At 49.9% G+C, this 14,839-nt stretch overlaps 1 long non-coding RNA gene across 1 annotated transcript in view; it reads right to left on the bottom strand.

Annotated features, from left to right (window-relative positions):
* Positions 1–3,115: 3,115 nt before the first annotated feature.
* LOC127487799 (uncharacterized) overlaps positions 3,116–14,839 on the bottom strand; it is a 98,945-nt gene continuing 87,221 nt past the window's right edge. The window contains exon 3 of the long non-coding RNA XR_007914984.2: positions 3,116–10,645. This is a non-coding gene — a long non-coding RNA (uncharacterized lncRNA). The remainder of the gene's footprint in view (positions 10,646–14,839) is intronic.

The raw sequence follows: 14,839 nt of genomic DNA, 5'->3' as shown, positions 1-14,839 counted from the left end.
GCCTCCAGCTTTGGGAAGAAGCAAACACTAACAGAGGAGGGGAAAGTCCAAGGTGCAAGTCACAAGTGTTAAGACTCCCTGCAGGAAAAACTTGGGACTGATGACAGCAGTGGAAAGAGCGGCACTGGGAAACCTCGGTGCCAGCCCCCCGGGGGGAGGCCCTGGCCCTGCTCTGACCCCAGGCAGCTGAGGGCTGACTCCTGCCCCAACCTGCCCTTCAACGTGGGACCAGAGACCAGGAGGAATTCTGCTCGGGTGGGGAACCATACATGAACTGTAATCACCTCTTTCACAGTTCTGCTTGAACACCTTTACTGAAGTGCAACGTACAACGCACTGCACACATGTGAAGTGCACAGTTTGATGCATTTGTACACTGTAAACTAGTGCAACCCTGTGGCTACTGAGTCCAGGTGTCACTGGATGGCTGGGTCCAGGTTCTCGTCTGGAACGCAGGAAGAATTCAGACGAGCCATAGGTAAAGGCTAGCAGAAGACTAAGATCCATTTGCTTACAAAGCAAAAGTGGACACTTCCAAGAAAATACGGGCATGCTCAAAAGTGAGCTGCACCCAGTGAGGGTCAGGGTCACCACTTTATGTCATCTGGAGGCATGAGGGGTGGGCTCTAGGGTGGGGTCAAACTGAATATTCATAAGGGGCAGGATCTGAGTACCAACCATTTGCTTGCCCTTTTTTTGGAAATCTGGGAAGTATCATGGCAACAGGTGCATGATGGGAGTAGGAGTGTCAGCCACGGCAATTTTACTGAAATGCTCTTATAAGTCACTGAAGGCCACTGCAGGGGTGTAGTTGGCAGCCACATTGGTTGTTTTTGGCTGGCACCAGTTCTGGCAGGCAGAAAGTGTGCGGCAGGTGGGGCTGCCGGGAGGGTTCGCCCTCGCTAGGGAATTTATTTGCCCTCCAGATGTACGTGACTGATGCCCTCAGTCCACATCCTCAGTGTCGCCTGGGCCGTCATTCCTACCACGGCCACTGCAATCCGTAGGTGGCTCCTGCTGCCGTCGACGATGACATCTGCTTGTGCACATCCATGGAGCTTCTCTGGTGAAGCTGCTCTTCCGATTTTGCCCATTTTTCGGGGCGTTTTTGTTGCCTTAGTATTGATTTTAAGAGTTCTTTGTAATATTCTGGATACAAGTCCTTTATCAGAGTTGTAAATATTTTCTTACAGTCTGTGGTACCGTTTTCCTCCCAGCTTTATTAAGATAAAATTTATAAAGATGTATATGTGTATGGTACACAACATACAATACATACATGTATATGTACTTACATATGCGCACTGTGAAATGATTCAATGCACCTGCTTATCATATCCATCGCCTCACATATTTGTCTTTTTTGTGTGTGGTGAGAACATCTGAGATCCACTCTCGCAGCAATTTTAAGGCACATGTTACAATACATTAACTTTGTACCCCTGAATACAGCTCCCCAACTCCCAGCCACCTCAGCCTTGGTAACCACCACTCTCTGCTGCTGTTCACCCCCCTCTTTAGATCCCACTTAAAAGCGATACCCTGCAGTGCGCATCTGTCTGTGCCCGGCTCATCCCCCGTAGCACAATGTGCTCCAGGTTCCTCCACACTGATGCGAATGACAGCATTACTTCTTCTTAAAGGCTGACTGGTATCTGAGTGAGTGAGTGTGAGTGTGAGTGTGAGTGTGCATGTGTGTGTCAGTGTGAGTGTGGCTGTGTGTGTGTGAGTGTGAGTATGGCTGTGAGTGTGCATGTGTGTGTCAGTGTGTGTGTGTGGCTGTGAGTGTGCATGTGTGTGTGAGTGTGGCCGTGAGTGTGCATGTGTGTGTCAGTGTGTGTGTGTGTGGCTGTGAGTGAGTGAGTGTGCGTGTGTGTATCTCACGTTTTCCTATTCATTCATCTGGCGACTGTCACTTAGCGTGGTTCATATCAGGGCTCCTATGAACAGTGCTGTGATGAACACGTAAGCATGGCCACCTCTCCAACATACTGGTCTCATTTCCTTTGAAGTGGGAAGGCTGGGTCACGTGGTAGTTCTAGCTTTGATTTTCTGCACAAACTTCACACCATCTTCCACAGTGAGTATGCTATCTACACTGTAACCAATGCCTCCCTGTTCTTCACATCCTCCAACATCACTGTTTTTTATGTAACAGCCATTCTAACAGGTGTGAGGTGACAGCCCATTATGGTTTTAATTAGCATTTTCCAGATGACCAGTGATGTTGGGTATCTTTTTCCACATTATTGCTGACCATTTGCATCTTTGGAGAAATTTCTTGTTTCAGTCTTTGCTCATTTTTAAATCTGGTTATTCATTTTCTTGCTACTAGGTTGCTTAGTGTACTAATCCCTCAGGCTGTGAATGGTCCACTAAGATCTCTCATTCCATAGGTTGTCGGTTTGTTCTGTTGGTGGTCTTCTTTGCTGTTCTGAAACTTAGGTTCCATGCGATCCAATCTGTGTATTTTTACTTTTGTTTCGCATGCACTTGGAGCCCTTACAGCACTTCTTTTTCAGTGTTGGAGGAGGTTTAGATTATGAATACTTTCTCCTTTAACATTTTATGCCATTTAAAGCTTATTTCATGGTCATACATTCCTTTAATAATAAAAAGCAATAAAATTTTATAAAATACAATGGCTACTGCTGATCCCATTTCTTCTAAAGTATATGGAACAAACTGAGCTCCTGAGAGAATTTCTGTGCATTGCGCGTGGGCAGGGGCTTGCTGTTCTAAGACATGAGAGTTTGATTGAACTAATCATTTTGATAGCAAACCCAAAAGATAAAGTCATTTGGATACCAAAGATGCAGGTAATTGGAAATAGCTGCCATACTAAAATATTTAGTATTTTTTGACTTAGCCTTCCCCAGTTTAGCTCTTACTAACTGGATTCAGAATATTAACTTATCAGAAAATTATCTGGTTTACTATACATAAAAGCAGAAAATGTATATGGCCTGATGTAATAATACTTTGTCTTCCTCCCACTCATTCATCAGACTAGGTACGTAGCTGTCCACAGATCCAGTCAACCGTCCGTCCATCTACCCAACACTCACCCACCCCTCTACCCACCTCTCCATCTCCTCTCCTGCCATCTCTCTGTTAAACAAAGACACTGAAAACAGGCATCATGATGTGCCCCCTGGGAGATGTATCAAGACAACGCGCTGAACCTCAAGGATTTTACATTGCAATTGAGCAAACAGTAGACAATGTGACATTGGAAATAAAACAGTTATAATGGGTTGACTTTCGATCCTAACAGATTAATAGTCAAAGAAGCGACGCATCAGGACATGGAGAAGGAAATAGTGTGGGATCTGTCTAAGCAGGTCTTTCAGAAAATGAGAGTCAGCCACATGCATAAATAAATACGACACAGGTTGTTTTCAGGATAAAGTAAAATAATTAAAGGAAGTAGAACACAAGGAAAACACGGGAGCCAGGGGTGCCTGCCCTGCACAGGTGACACCTGAGGAGAACACCATGGCACCGGCCCTGCAGAACACCAGGACACCACGTTTTCCTAGAGGGCGCCAGTCCCTATGGTTGCTCCACGCTCACAGCAATGGCACGTTCCTGAGCGGGAAAGTAGTGAGGGGACAGTCCACAGCTGGCTTTCTCTTTAAGGTGCTACCAGGCTCATCTCTTCCAGTGTTCATTACGTATTCGTGAGCCACGTTGCCCATCTTTCATTCTTTATTGTATTCAGGGAAGAAAAAAACCACATAAAACCATTTTCCTGGCTGAATGGGAGAAATAATTTAAAAGCCAATATGTTAGCCTGGCAGCTTGTCTAACAACCACAAGGCTCTCTTCAGAACAATAATGAAAGTCGCTCTTTCATTATGATATAAATTATTCATTCACTCCTTGGCACCAGGTGAATGTTTATGTTGATAGGGAATGAGAACTGAAGACAATTTTGCTGTTTCAGAAGTCACCTCCCATTAGCTTGTCATGCCTTCACCAGGAGAGGAACCCACTGCACAGCTGCGAGCGACACTCCCCACTTACACCAAGGAGAGATGGCTCAGGAAGGTCCAGCCCGTGTTCACGCTGAGCAACCGAGCGGGAGTGGATGCCTCGACTCAGGGGGACAGCACCTCCTTCACATGCCAAACTCGGGGATCCGTGTCTCCATCTCTCTGGGGTGCAACGGAAACGCAAGCACCTTGCATTCCCAATGCAAGCGCTGAGCGAGACGCCCACGTGGTTCCCCCACTGATCCTGACACCACTTCCCAGCCTCCGTGTGCACACTCCCTTTCCAGCATCCTCACCCGGACGCCACGAGGTCGGCACGGCTGCTTCTTGGTGCCTGCCCTCCGCTCCCTGGCCTCCACCCCTCTGTGACACGCAGGGGACGAAACTGCTCATCAGCGTGCTACGTCCGTCTGCTGAATTCTGCCCATTATTATTTGAGGGTGGTGGTATTTCCCGTGCCGTTGGTGTGTGTTTCTCTGATGAATGATGATACTGAGCACTTCTCCACATATTTTTAGCCCTTCGGAGACTTTGTCAAGTCCTGGTTCACACATCCGCCCATCTGTGCATTTGTTGGTAGCTCTTCACACCCAGGTGTACTTCCAGGAATCTGAGGGTGTTTTAGGGTCCTTCTCCCAGTCCAACCCCTATCTTTTCCCCTCTTCCAGTGTCTTTCGACGCACAGCCTCTTGCTCCACCTGTGCTGTGCCACCGCACACTGAGCTATGTGGTTTATAAAAGGGAGCAGTCTTTTCTCGCAGTGTAGACGCTGAGGTCCAAGACCGAGTTACCGGTAGATTCAGAGCCTGCTTCCAAGACGTGGTGTCTCCCATGGCAGAAGGCAGAAGGGGCAAACTCTGGACCAACTCTTATCAGAGCTTTCATCCCATCCACATTGTGAGAGCCCTGAATCCGCTTGGGTCTGAAACCCCGCCCCGCCCCCCCCTTTCCTGGCGACAGGAAAACAAAAGCACAGAGGGGCCATGCACCTGCAGAGCCTCACCCTTCCCACAGGTTGTCTCAGCTGCTAATCAGGGAGATATCCTGGGCCTCCCGGTCCCTATCACTGCCCGGCTATGAATCAGGCAGCCCTGGAGGCTCTGTGTCAGGGACCCCGTCTCACCACATCTGGGATCCTCCCCAGCTGCTCCAGCCACACCCCACATCCCTTTGTCCCGCTGCTCCACCTCATCTCCCACCTGTCTCCCTGCTCCCTGATGAAAGTTCCCGTAAAGCCCAGCCCTACACACGAGCCCCCATCTCCTCCCGCTCTGAGGCTGCTCCTGGCCGTTCTTGCCCTAATAACACTCGCAGCGTGGCCTCGGTTGCCGTTCTCGGTTGTGGTTGAAGACCCTAACACACGAAGGAGAGGCCCCCGGCCCAGCCACCCCTAAAAGGCCCAGCCCTCAGCACCGTCACGTCGGAAACACCTGCACTGTAGAAGGGATGGATTCAAACCGCAACATTCAGAATTCTCATGACGTCCGTCAAGGCTGCTGTTCTTCCCTTTACAGGCGCTTCTATGTCCCGTCCTTGCTAACAAATTTCCCTCTCTCAGTCCCTGGGAAACCAGAAGCAAAACAACTTCCGTGTCCTGCCATCACCGAAACTGCCCTCTATCACCTCCTCTGCCCCTCTCCAGTCGCGCTGGGTGGGTCTTCCCAGCTCCGCCCTGGAGCCACACCACCCCTCTCACCGACTTAACCCCTTCTCTCCTTATGACTCGGCAAGTCTTCCCGCTCTACTGCACCGTCCTGATCTACTCACCTGCTCTAACGTCAGGCACAGGATGTCAGGATGCCCCGAGGCACAACGGCAAAGACTAGGATCTTCCGTGGAGGCTCACAGAAAGGTCGTTTGTAAGGCAAGGGTGGGGTGTAGAGAACCCTGGAGGTGATGTTGCGGCCTGGCCTGAGTAACAATGGCACCATTCCCAAGCCAGGTCCCTCGTGAGGGGAGAGATCGCCGGCACCCATAGGAGCCAGCGAGCAGAATGACCACTGTGAGACGTGGCCCAGGGCTCCCTCCCACAGGAACTCACTTCTCCTCCGTGCCATCGGTCTCCAGCGGGCTCTGCATTAACCCTGGAGGTTTGGATGGTTGGTGTGGGTAGTCCACAGGGGCAGCCTCCCGGGGGAAGAGTGGAGATGGATGGGAGGGGCTCTAAAGCCACTGCAGAGGCCACCCTCACCTCCTGTCCCTTCTTATTGTACAAACAGGGCAGCTCTGTGCCCCACACAAGGCCCACAGAGGTCCACAGCCTCCGTATCAGTACACAGTCGGTTAATTCACTCATTCTCCTACCTGAAACCTAAAGTAGCATTTCCAGCTCTCTGTGTAGAAAACGAGAGGGCGGGCACAGAGAGGAAGTGGTCACAGCCGCAGCCTCCACACTCAGGGCCAGTACCTAGACTGAGCTCTTTGCCTGCCCTTTCTCGTCTCTCATTCCTGGTGTTTCATGGCTTCTGCCAGCACCTTGGCTGCATGACGTCCCCCACAGGGAGACGTGACCTCCAACCCCCTTCCTGTTGAAGCTCTGTGCTTCATGGTGGTGCCCACACTGGGCTGCCCAAGCTTTCCCTTGACCTGTCCTACTGGGCACAAAGTGTTCAGGGGCACCCCCCTTGCTCTTTTGCATTGCAAAGTCGTTCTGCCACCTACCCTACAGCAGAAATTCCCCTCTGGGAATGGCCACACAAGTGCAATGACCCAACGCGAGGCCTGCTGGTCAGCGTGAAGAGCCCGGAATTGGAACGCCGGCTACGTCTTCCTGAGGAAGTGTTCCTTCCTCGGGCACCAGGGCCCCCACACTCACCAGGCCTGGGCCCTGGAAGCAAATAGAAATCAAGGGCATTGTTACTAGAGCAGACAGCACAAGGCGCTATTCTCCATTTCCCACTTGCTGCCCGGAGCCAGGCATTCTGGATACTGGACACAGCACCTTACAGCAGCTGTGAACTAGGAGTGGAACCGGGACTCAAACTCTTGCCTCTGAAATGGGATGTGGGCATCCTGAGCAGCATCTTAACGGCTCAAACACCTGCCCCAGTGTCGATTCCTCAGACTGACTTCATTTATGCCGGAATATTGTAAAGTAAGTGAATGACATCGTGACACTTCACTGCAGAAAGCTTTAGAAGGAGCCAGTGTTGGGGCACAGCAGGTTAAGCGGCTGTGTGCAAAGCTGGCGCCCGAAATCTACGTGCCAGCTCAAGCCCAGCCACTCCACCTCTATTCCACCTTCCTGAAATCTGCTAATGCGCATGGAAGACAGCAGAAAACGGCCCGGGAGCTTGGGCCCTGCCGCCCACATGGGAGACCCAGATGGAGTTCTAGGCTCCTGGCTTCAGCCTGGTTCAGCCCGGCTACTTTTGGGAAATGAACCAGGAGGTGGAAAATTTCTGTCTGTTTCTCCCTCTCTCTCTGTGTCATGGTGCCTTTCAAATAAATTAATCAATCTTTAATAATTAAAAAAACACCTTAGTATGCATCTCTAAAAATTAAAACTCTTTCCCTACTTAGCTAAAATAGTGTAACCGCACTTAAGAAATTGGAATTTCCTTATATGACTTAACTTTTCTATCACTGAACCACTTAATTTAAAGTTCCCTTAATACTCAGTCCATATTAAAATGTATTTAATTGAGCCAGAAATGTTCTTTCCACTTAATGGCACTTGCAATTTTTCTTTTCTCTTGGCTTGGTATTTTTTTAATTAAAAAAAAAAAAAAACTTTCTAAAAGTGCAAAATTGAATCCCAACATCTAAAATTGCATATGTAGGTAACAAAACTTCAAAGACAGCAAGTAAATTAAGGAGAGTGACTAACTTTGAAGAGAATAAAATTACTGCAATCAACCAGGTGCAACCAGAGGCTGCTCCGACCTGGCAGGGAACTCTCTTTCGACCCAGGTAACGGCTCCACAAAAGCTCCGTCACGAGTAGCCACCGGATTATCCCTATATGTTCATGCATTTAAAAACACAAGTGTACTCTAATACACGAACTGCTACACAAACTGTATTATACAAACTGCTATACAATGGTTAAGCTTTGTTATATCAAATTTAAAAGGAGAGAAAAATAGATCTCTAATGAAATTCTTTGGATTCACAATGACCAAATTTAAGTAAAGGTGGCTTTCGCCATGTGAGTCGCTAGCTTGGTTCAAGCAGTCGAGAGATATCCCCGAGGACCCATTTGTGAGGCTGGCGTTGTGAGAACGCGACACCTTGTTTTGGCAGACGGCAGCTGACCTATGCCCCCCAGTTCTGTGTCTTGCTCTGCCTGGTGTTCTAAATGATTCCCGTGCATCATAACATTATTTTCACAGTTGTCTGCTCGTTTTAGAAAGATTCCAGCAGACACACTGGACGACTCGGGGAGGAAAGTGTTTCTTGATCTCTGGTGAAAGGAAAGCCCTCTGGGTTCTCCCCGACCTCCAAAGTCCCCTCCCCCACCCCCTCGCTGGAGCCTCAGACTCCCTACAGCCTGCCAGGCAAGTCCCCGTTCGCCCACTATGAAAAATCCCGGCCATCACTGGGTTTGTGCCTGGTGTCTGCACCAAGCTGTTGATGCCTGACTCCTCCGTGGGACACCTTGGCAATAGCAGTGAGCCCTGTGTTCCAGACTTCCTGCCCCAACTCCCTTAGGAGTCACCCCCAGGCCTCCCCACCCCGGGATCTTGTGGTCCCTCAGTGCTTTTGGCCTACTGGCCATCTCTGCTTGACCAGGCCTTCTGTTTGGCCCTCCGAGGGGTTCAGACTCTTGTACCTGCCCAGGAGCAGTAAGAGGGTCGTGAGGGGTCCTGTGTGGGAACAGAAGTCATGGAGCAAAAGAAATGCAAGTCCTCCTGACACAGAGGATGAGTGGGCCTTGCCCAGGCCAGCCCCGTCCTCTCCCCTGTCTCTCAGCACCCTCCCGGCCTCGCCTGCAGTACGCGGCAGTGGGGTCACCTGCTCTGTCAGCTGACAACCAGCCCCTGATGGCTGCTTAGTGAAACCCCACGAAGACCCTCCGCCTCTCCCTGTGTGCTCCTTGCTGGGTACCCATGCCCGTGCCTTCTGCTGGCCCAGGACCAAGGTCGGCAGCCTGAGGGCTGCGCCATGGTCAGCATCACTCTGCTGCTGTCCTGCCTGCCGTCCCTCCCTCCTGCTACTCCCCCACAAGGCCACTGCAGGCCCGGGAAGCCCATGGGCATCATCACCACGTCCCTCCTGCAGCGATGAGACGGCCTCTGCTCCTGCAGAGGGTGAGAGATTGCAACCGGGCATGCCAGTCCCAGGGCCCGCTTCCTCGGAGCCACCGAACGTCAACCCTCTTGTATTCCTGTGAGTCTGCTCCAAGCCACCACCGCTGTGGGCCTTCTGAGCTCGGCTGTTTCCTGCCAGCCACCTGCAGTGTAAGTCACGCAACAGGTGGCTGGGGGTCTCCAGTTTTCCAGTCCACGTAGGGGATAGAGTCCTCCCAACTCCAAAGAGGGCAAGGAACGTTGCTCTTTTTGTTTTTCATCAAAACAATGTTTATGTCCAGGATTTAACTAGGCAAGTGCACAGGAAATACACTTGAACTTATTAAGTCCTAGTGCAGAATGAATTTTTTTTTACAAAAAGAATTATTTATGTATTTGAAAGTCAGAGTGTACAGAGAGAGAGAGAAATAGAGGAAGAGACAGATGGACAGGTCTTCCATCTGCTGGTTCATTCCCCAATGGCCACAAGTACCTGAGTTAGGCTGGTACAAAGACATGGCCAGAAATTCTTCCAGGCCTCCCACGTGGGTACAGGAGCCCAGGGACTTGAGCCATCTTCTACTGCTTCCCCAGGCCGTTAAACAGGGAGCTGGATTGGATGTGGAGCAACTGGAATTCGAACCAGAGCCCATATGGGATGCTGGCATCCCAGGCAGTGCCTTCAGCTACTATACCACAATTCCAGCCCCAGAATTATATTCTTGATGAAGAAGCCAGTTCCTCCCAGGAGCCACCATCTACACACTCAGTTATAGCATTTATATCAAATCTCCTGGCCAAAGAAAAGATGCTGATGTCACGTGTTCACGGAACCTTTTCAGTCTCCAGTTGTTCACACTTTCTATTGAGGGCTGATTCTGAGCCCAGCACTCTGTATACGTGATTATTGGTCGAGTTACAATGCTGGGAAATCCACATTACGTCATCCTCAGGCTGCAGAGCCAAGTCTCAGGGTGGCGGAGTGACGGGCCTGGGCGCTGGCAGCTAGCAGGTGCCAGAGCAGAAGTCCCCGTTCCCTCACCAGCTCCAGGAGGTCCCGGTGGTGTTATTAATAACGATGACGAGGACCGGGGCAGGGCATCGGCGAGCAGCATTTCCCATTCGTGCCCAGACACTCGGCTTCCACTCCCAGTCCATCCCCCCCAGGATAGATTTTCAATGAATGAGAAGTTGTCCTACACATGGGATCTTATCCCTCTGTCCCTGCCTGGATCACATCAAGCCCGGCTGGATCCAACACCAGGACTTCTGATCCTGCTTTGTGAGCTTCAGAAGGTCAGAGGACAGATGTAAAAAGTTGCAGTGTGATGAGGCCGTGACTGGGTCTCCAAATACCACCTCCTACATATTAACCACGGATCTAGGAATGCACAGTCTATCCAAAGCGTAGTTTCACCTACAAACACAGATAAGCATCAGGTTAGTATCTGCATTGAGGCCTGCTCTGTTTTATTAACATCAATTTCAATGACTCCTTCCCACTGACCCCCAAACAAAATCTATAGGCTAAAGATTAAAAGAAAAAAAATCTCATGTGCTGTACCCTACAGGGTTTTGTCATTGAAGTTCTGGGGAAGCTGTCTCCTTACTGTAGTGCTTTGAAGTCTCAATAGTATGCAGTACACTTTGATTCTGTAATTGGTCTTACAGAGATAAGAAAATTGAGTTCACAGTTATTTTTATCCCTTTTGAAATTATATGGTTCTGCTGCTGCAAATAACCAGCATTTCATTTCCATCAACAGGAACCTACGAGAAACGGCTTTGTCCCTCATTTCTGTCAGTCCGTGGGAGCCTGACCACATGCTCACCTGCAGAGAGGGTGGGCAGGGGGACTTCTCCACGGCGAGCAAGGAGCTGGCAGCCCAGGCTCCCGCCCGTCACAGCGGCACACGACTGCTCTTTCCTCTCTGCGTCATTAATGGAAACAGCAGGATCCAGTTGCTAAGGTGACGTCAAACAAGAAAGCTGGTTGAGAGCCAACAATTCCTAATTGGACTAGAAGCTACACAAGCTGTAAATCAGGGCTGGGACACAGACCAAGTGTGCCTCTGTCTATGGAAACATTCTCTCAGCAGCAAAAAGAGCGAGAGTGACACTTGGTGGCCGGGACAGGGAGCACAGAGGACCGAGCCGCGGGGAACACTCTCCCCACCAACCAGAGCACCACGCTGCTCAAAGACAAAGGAGAGCTGTGTCTGCAGGAAGAGGTCCCATCACTCCTGCTGCGGCTGGGCCTGAGTATCAGCAGGGACCCTTTCAGCAGACGTTCGGAATGAACAGCTGTGAGTTGTGCAGAGAACGGCAGTTCCGAGAAAAGCAGCCCAATCATCGGAAGAGAATTCAGGGAGGCATTAAACGTCTGGACTGGACCTCCAGCGATGGGTAACGACTTGAAATGAACTTGAACTTGGCCGGGCTTCCCTACCCCCTGAACGTAGGTTCATTCTTCCAGCGTAAAGGCTTCCCACACTTGTTCAGACCAAAACCTGCCCTTTTAAGATTGCTCAGCAGAACCAAGCTCATTTCCAGTCACTGAACTTCATTATCTTCTATCAGTTAACACCCAGATCAAAGACAGAGTCCAAAGTATTTATCCAATAAATGCATGCATAGATGGCTGACAAGGTACAAGCAAATGTAAACCAGAATGGCTTATATAAACAACGTCCCAAGTAAGGGAGAAGAGAGATAAACAAATTTTTAAAATATACCTTTCCAGGGCCGACTCTGCGGCACGGCAGATTAAGCGGCAACATACATTGCCAACAGCCCATTTCTGAGTGCAAGGCTGATTCTCGGCTGCTCTGCTCCCATCCAGATCCACTGCAATGCACCTGGGAAAGCGACAGATGACGGTCCAAGTACGTGGGTCCCTGCCACCATGCGGGATGCCAGGCTTCAGCCTGGCCCAGCCCTGGCTGTTGTGGCCATTCAGGAAGTGAACCAGTGGATGGAAGATCTGACTTTGTGTCACTATGTTTATTTAATTTATTTGAAAGTCAGAGTGAGAGTGAGAGTGAGGAGTGAGAGAGAGAGAGAGAGATCTTCCATCTCTCAGATGGCTCACTCCCCAAATGGCCACAATGCCTGTCCAGGCCGTGCCAGAGGCAGGAGTCAGGAACTTCATCTGGGTCTCCCACCAGGGTGCAGCGGCCCCAGCATTTGGGTCATCTTCTGCCGCTATCCCAGGTGCATTAGCAGGGAACTGGATCAGATGAGGAGCAGCCAGGACTTGAACCTGTGCCCACATAGGATGCTGGCATCACAAACGGCAGCTTAAGCCGCTACACCACAATGTCAGCCCCAACAAATCTTTCAACTAGACACACACACAGACCCACACCCTTTCCCAGGAATCGCAGGAAACAAGAGTTTGAAAGGCACAGTGAGACAGACCGTTGTCCGTGGGCACATGGTCACAGGTGCTGGGAAGGTGTCCGGGTGAGTTTGCAGGTGCTAACTCCTGAGGGTGTCTGGGCATGCAGGCCTGGTGGTGGCTTTCAGCCTTGGCTACACAGTGGATTTGCCAGAACAGGTGGCAAAATGCTTTTATCCAGGCTACAACCCAGGCCAATTAATCAGAAATCCTGAGGGTGAGCCCCAAGAAAAAAACCTGTATAAAGGTCCCATAGCTGCTTTTTTTTTTGATAGAAATGATATTATTTTTATTACCTATATTTCTTATTTTTAACTTTTATTTAATAAATATAAATTTAATACATATAAATTTAATATAAATAAAAATAATATAAATAAATAAATACAGCTTATGGATTACAGTGGCTTTTTCCCCCAATAACTTCCCTCCTACCCACAACCCTCCTATGTCCCGCTCCCTCTCCCATTCCATTCACATCAAGATTTATTTTCAATTATCTTTATATACAGAAGATCAATTTAGTATATATGAAGTAGATTTCAACAGTTTGCACTCACACACAGAAACACAAAGTGTAAAGTACTTTTTGAGTACTAGTTATAGCATTAATTCACATTGTACAACACATTAAGGACAGAGATCCTACATGAGGAGTAAGTGCACAGTGACTCCTGTTGTTGGCTTAACAAATTATTTTTGTGAAAATACCTGACAGAGGGCCGGTGCCGCGGCTCACTAGGCTAATCCTCCGCCTTGCGGCGCCAGCACATTGAGTTCTAGTCCTGGTCAGGGCGCCGGATTCTGTCCCGGTTGCCCCTCTTCCAGGCCAGCTCTCTGCTGTGGCCCGGGAGTGCAGTGGAGGATGGCCCAAGTGCTTGGGCCCTGCACTCCATGGGAGACCAGGAGAAGCACCTGGATCCTGGCTTTGGATCAGCGTGGTGCGCCAGCCACAGAGCGCCAGCCGCAGCGGCCATTGGAGGGTGAACCAACGGCAAAGGAAGACCTTTCTCTCTATCTCTCTCTCTCACTGTCCACTCTGCCTGTCGCCTGTCAAAGAAAAAATACCTGATGGAGACCACTTCTGAACAGCCGGCTGTCTGCCAGGCTTCCTTCAAGGGCTATGACTTGGAGCCGGCAGCTCACGCAGACTCTGGGGCCCTTCCCAGGGACAATAGTCCTCCCTCCACATGGACCAGAGGTGCTGAGTGCTTCTCTCTCATCTCACAGAACAGGACGGAGGGTGTGTGTGTTGACATTTCATATGACTGAAATGCACGAAGACATCCTCAAATGTGGCCAGCACATGTTCACCTGCACGTAGACTGGCCACAGCTACAGCCCCTCTGCACCATCAGTGTGAAAACTGACCACAGCTACAGCCCCTCTGCACTGTCAGCATGTGGGCTGACCACAGCTACAGCCCCTCTGCACCGTCAGTGCATGAACTGACCACAGCTATAACCCCTCTGCACCTTCAGCATGTGAACTGACCACAGCTACAGCCCCTCTGCACTGTCAGTGCATGAACTGACCACAGCTACAGCCCCTCTGCACCGTCAGTGAAAACACACAAGCAGTGAAGGAGGCAACAGTATCTAATAATCAGGACGGTGTCTGGCCCTGGCAGGTCCCCCGTGAAAGTCTTGGCTTTGAGAATCTCTGCCGTGGTATGAAGGTGGGAATACCTCAACACCTCAGCTACTCCTCCCACTTCCTTACACAGGTGTAGCAGGAAGCCAGGAAAGGAGCTATTACCCCTGAGAATTCTGACTCCATGTTAAAAGGGTGTTGAAAAAAAAAAAAAAAAAACCTTTTCACTGAGAAAAACAGAAGGAATTCTGCATGCCTGAACCATCACGCTCTTCTGAAACTCCAGCCGGGAAAATCCCAGGCTCCGTAAGATATCCCAGTACTCAGCTGCTGTCCGATCTGAAGGCGTGTCGACTCCAGGGCTGTGTGTCCTGGACCCCGGTCACCTGCCAGGGAGGTGTCAGGACTCAGCATGTAGGCAGGGCACACACAGACCATTGGTGTTGGGCAATGCTTAAAATACAGAATTCACCATGGCATTTAAATGGTAAAATATTTGAAAACTAACAAGAGTAATACATGGTCCAAAATCACAGAATATATTTCATAGTGCACAGAAGAAACAACCCAAAACTTAACTGGAAAAACATGTAATATAAGGTCTTTGCTGTCTGTACCT

The sequence above is a fragment of the Oryctolagus cuniculus genome, chromosome 6, assembly GCF_964237555.1.
Source record: "Oryctolagus cuniculus chromosome 6, mOryCun1.1, whole genome shotgun sequence".
NCBI lineage: Eukaryota > Metazoa > Chordata > Mammalia > Lagomorpha > Leporidae > Oryctolagus > Oryctolagus cuniculus.
Note: the sequence above shows the minus strand (reverse complement) of the source record. Positions and strands in the feature narration are given on the sequence as shown.